The sequence below is a fragment of the Lemur catta genome, chromosome 16 (assembly GCF_020740605.2).
Source record: "Lemur catta isolate mLemCat1 chromosome 16, mLemCat1.pri, whole genome shotgun sequence".
Classification (NCBI taxonomy): Eukaryota; Metazoa; Chordata; class Mammalia; order Primates; family Lemuridae; genus Lemur; species Lemur catta.
In genome coordinates this window covers 36,304,971-36,310,073 of record NC_059143.1, presented here as the reverse complement: position 1 = coordinate 36,310,073, position 5,103 = coordinate 36,304,971, and the positions used below count along the sequence as shown (strand labels likewise).

At 48.5% G+C, this 5,103-nt stretch overlaps 1 non-coding gene across 1 annotated transcript; it reads left to right on the top strand.

The window, feature by feature from the left end:
- The first annotated feature begins 2,348 nt into the window (after positions 1–2,348).
- LOC123621974 lies at positions 2,349–2,411 on the top strand. Its single transcript, XR_006729352.1, has one exon. It is a non-coding gene; the product is annotated as a U7 small nuclear RNA (small nuclear RNA).
- The last annotated feature ends 2,692 nt before the right edge of the window (positions 2,412–5,103 follow it).

The window sequence follows — 5,103 nt, the reverse complement described above, 5'->3', positions numbered from 1 at the left end:
TCGCCGCTGTCACACCGCGAGCTCCCGGCGAAGTAGTTTTTTAAAGTACTGGAGTCATCTGACCCATCGCCAGATGGTGATTTGCATAATTTATTCCCGTCTCCGGAATCTGATTGGTCACACCTTCGCTGTCGCCTGAACCAAGTCTGCCGAAAGTTTGAATGGAAGCGCCGCACAGTCACCGCGTGGACCGGCAAGCTCAGCCGCGCGTCCTCCCCAGCCCGCTGGCCGGCGACCGCGACTCCGGCCACCTCCGCTTCCTCCCAGTGCCCTCCCCTGGACCCCCAGATCCTCAAGAGGGCATTTCTCCAAAACCTTGCGTCCCTCGGGACCAGATTCCTGGAGAAGGGAGGTCATCCTCTCTGAGGTGCAAAGCTACTCCCGCTCCAAGAATGGGCTCTCGGCGCCCCGGGAGGTTGGGGGAAAGCCACCTGGTCATCCTCTTGGTCCTTCTCTTCTTCCTCCCCTCTTGCCCAGCGAGGACAGCAACAGGTGCCGTCAGGCGACTGGACAATAACCCGGCGGAGCTGAGGGGCTGGAGGCTGTGACCGGCGCTTCAGTGTCGCACAGACCCGCCAGTAGTCCTCGCTCTGCAACTAGCCGCAAACCCGGCGAGCCCCCCGCGCAGTCCCCCCGTCCCCCTGCGTGGGTGATAACAGTTCCCGCCGTTTAAGGATGTTGGGAAGATTCAGGGTTCAAGCAGTAAAGTTCCCAGCGCGGGGCCCGGCACGTGGTGGGCGCCCTCCCACCGTGGGGTGGAGGACTCGAGGGGAACAGGCGACCCTCCCCAAAGGGAACGGCCAGCGAGCTTGGGGGTCTGAGACGCGTGGCCAGAGCCCAGTCTCGGCCGACGCGCAGTCGCTACGGGGTGCGTGGAATTAAGCGCCTTCTCTCTCCCTTTTCTCCACCATCTCCCCCTCCTCTCCTTCCCTCCATTGATCCGGGTCGCGGGGCAGAAAGCGGCGAGCGCACGAGGCCTTGGCCAGGAGGCTGCGTCTGGCGCTGGGGAGCTGGGGCTGAGCCCGCGACAGCGGCGGGGCGGCTGCGCCCACAGCCGGCGGGGACGCTGCGCCCGCGGGAGAGGTGGACGCGCCGCGGCAGGGCTGCGCACCCCATCCAGCCTCGCTCCGGCCTGGAGAGCTGGCTCTGCAAGGCGGCACCCTTGACCGCGAGTAACCCCGAGGTCGCCGGGAACAGGTCCTGCCCCTGCCTCGCGAGGGAAACCCCAGCAGCAGCCCCGCGCCCCTTCCTCACTAGTGTCGGGGCTGGGGCTTGAGAGACCTGTGTAGAGAAACCCGTCTGGAGGCAGCAATTCCGGTTCCAACCTACCCTTGTTACATTTGTTCCTCCCGCTGCCAGCGCTGCGCGCTTTCTCCCTCCTGCGTGCCATCAGTCATCAAGAGGCAGACTGGCTTTATTTTTGAGTAGAAAACTCAGTGCTCTGGGATGGTAAATGTCACACCCAGATATGTTGCTCCTGTTCTCCTCTCGCTCTTCCTCTTCACTGGCAAACTATACAGACATAAGTCAGGTGTTATCCCCATTTTACAGATAATAGTCATGGGGACAGGCTGCATGTTTGAAGAAAGTCTCACAACAGGTCTCTCTCTTCTGCTCTAGGTTTAATTTGGCCACTTGACCTCTGGCTGAGGCAGGGAGTAAGCTGTGATCAAAAATCCCCTTCCCTGGCTGAGCCTAGTGGCTCTTAGCACTTGGGAGGGCAAGGTGGGAGGATCACTTGAGGACAGGAGTTCGAGATCAGCCTGAGCAACATAGTGAGACCCCCATCTCCAAAAAAAAAAAAAATCACAAAGTTAGCTGGGTGTCCTGACACTCACCTGTAGTCCCAGCTACTTGGGAGGATGATACCGGAGGGTTGATTGCTTGAGCCCAGGAGTTTGAGGTTGCAAGTGAGCTATGATGATGCCACTGAACTCCAGCCTGGGTGACAGAGCAAGACCCTGTCTCAAAAAAAAAAAAAAAAAAAAAAAATCCACTTGCCTGTTCTGAGGAGTTGCTCACAGCCACGGTTCCTAGAACGTTAACTGGACAATGTGGAGGGTGTGTCTTGGGAACCTTTGTCCCGGTGAGATGCGCTGGGGGAGCTAGGATATTTTGCAGGATACCTTTGTATGGTATTCCTGCAAAGTTGGTTATCCTGCTTAGAAAAATAAAAAAACAGGTTCAACGAAATCAACATCCATTTTGTAACTGCCAAAGCTATGAAACCCTTGAAGTTTTATTGCTAGGTGGTTAGAGTGCCCCCCTGTGTCTTTATATTAAAATGTCATGTGAGAACTTTCAAAGGACATAATGAAATTATAATCATGCACTAGAATGTGTAACATAAGAATTACAGTTCTTTTAGAATTTGTCTAGCAGATTTTCTGGTGACACCATCAAAAATTTAAATTTAAATTAAAAAAAATGTATAACATCAATTGGTCTACTTCACACTTCCAAGAAGAACAACAAGGAGATCTGAGGAGCCTCCTGTGTGGAGGAATTCCAGCTGAGGAGTCTCAGTGGAAACTTCTGTTGTGTTGCAGTCAAAATTTCAAGGTCTCCAGCTACCCTAGTAAAGAACTCTAGTCATACTTATTTGGCAGCCCAGCCTCTAAAAACCCTTCCTGTGTTAAAGGAATGAATCTCTCTCTTATGATAAGAGCCCACTTTCTACTACCGAAGCGCAAAAGCAAACACTCGCTTTCCCAGCTTCCCTTCCAACTACAGTTCCAATTTAAACTCAATCAGGCCTGGTGCGGTGGCTTATGCCTGTAATCCCAGCACTTTGGGAGGCCAAGGCAGAGGTTTGCTTGAGTCCAGGAGTTCAAATCTAGCCTGGGCAACATAGTGAGATATCCTCCCTCCCCATCTCTACAAAAAAATTGGCTGGGTGTGGTGGCACTCACCTATAATCCTTGGCTACTAGGGAGGCTGAAGTGGGATCTTCTTGAGTCTAGGAATTCAAGGTTATAGTGAGCTATGATTGTATCACAGTACTCCAGCCTGGGTGACAGAGGGAGACCTTGTCTCAAAAATAAATAAATAAACACACAAACCTAGTCAATCAAACTCTGAACTGGAAGCTAGAGAGGCTACAAGCACATGCCCACTGTGCCAATGGGCAGCCAGCTCTGGTGTGCTGGGGCAGCAGTGGCCTAGTCTCCACCAGACTAGTCTGCAGTGAGATTTGGGGCATTGCTGTCTGCCTGAGTGTACCCTCCAAGCATGGTTCTTCTGCCCTGTAGAGATTCCAGTTGCTACCCAATATCTTCTTAATGGGTTCCTCTTTTTTATAAATTATCCAGAGACTGTTCATGTTGCCTACAATGAAGAAAATGACTTAATCACCAGATGCTTATTGAGTAGCTACTAGAGGAAAAACAGTGGGCTGAACACCCCAAAGAATGTTCTGGAGGCCATCCCTCCACTCATAGACACAACATAGAAAGTTCAAAGTACCAAAAGGCTGATATATAGGAGTTCACAGATATCTAGACTAGTGCTGTCCAGTAGAAATACAAGCCACATGTTTTAGTCAGCTTGGGCTACCATAACAAAATATGATAGACTAAACAGCTTAAACAACAGAAATATATTTTCTCACAGTTCTGGAGGCTAGAAGTCCAAGTTCAGGATGCCAGCAGGGTCAGGTTCTGGTGAGGACCCTCTTCCTGGTTGCCTTTTCACTCTGTCCTCACATGGCAGAGAGAGCAATTCTAGGTGACTCTTCCAGTAATGGCACTAATCCCATCATGGTACCCCACCCTCATGACCTCATCTAAACCTAGTGAGCTCCCAAAGGCCCCATCTCCAAATACCATCATAGAGGGGGTTAGGGGTTCAGTATATGAATTTGGGGGGGACACAATTCAGCCAATAGCACCACATATGTAATTTTACATTTTCTAGTAGCCACATTATAAAGGTAAAAAGAAACACATGAAATTAATTTTAATAATATATTTTACTTAATATGTTCAAAAGATTACCATTTCAATATGTTACCAATATAAAAATCATGGAGATATTTTACATTCTTGTTTTGAAATTCAGTGTGTATTTTACATTTGCAGCACATAATCATTCAAACTAGCCACATTTCAAGTGCTCTATATCCACATGTAGCTATTGGACAGGGTAAATCTAAAGTGTTAAAACTAGAACAAATCCTAGAAGTCATTTAACATAACCATCTCACTTTACAGATAATGAAATTGAGAGTCAGCCAGATGAACCGACTTGTGCAAGGTCACACAGTTGTTAAAAAGGCAGAGATGGGACACAAATCCGGATTCCTGATTCCAAGATCAGTGCTTTTCCCATGGCCTCTCCGTATTCAAAGACAGAAGAGATGATGAAGGACTGAGAGGACCAGACTTAGTGGAAGACTTAGAATAAAGTTGTACCACTAATTCAAGAAAAGAAAAGAATTAACACAAATATATCCCCTTCAAATATTTATTAAACACTTGTCATATTCCTGGTGTTATGCTAGATGCTATAGGAAACTCAAAAAGAAATGAAAAAGATAATTGAATGCACAGCTTGCTCAGACTCTAAAGTCTAAGTTTAGTAAACAAGAAAATGTATAAATAAATCAAATTGATGTGAAAGAGCCTTGGGTGGGGATAAGACTTGAGAAGACCTTAAAGGATGAAAAAGACTTAAGTCCCAACTCCTGGCTGGTGCTTGGATCCTCCTGAGTTATCTGCTGCCTATGAAGTTTGGAAAGCAGATGCCAAACCTCCACCAAGGGAGCAGCATCCCTCTGCTTGCTCGGCCCTTAGTTCTGGAATAACAAGTAGCTGGCTTTCTCCTCATAAAGTAAAAGGCCTGAAGCTTCCAACTGCTTATGTTTCTATCAGCAGCAAGAATTCCTCTAAAAGGCATAAACTAGTGCAGCATTTCCTGACGTGTGGCCCTGGGATGTCAATAGATGGTACATGGAATAAATATGGGAACACTGAGTTAAACAAGCAAAAACAGGCTTTTTCACTGCAGAACTGCTCAGGACCTGTAATATGCTTTATCCCATCAGTAGCTCAGCTTCAAGATCAAGATCCTTAGCACGGCCTTCAACTCTCTTCATGGACTGCC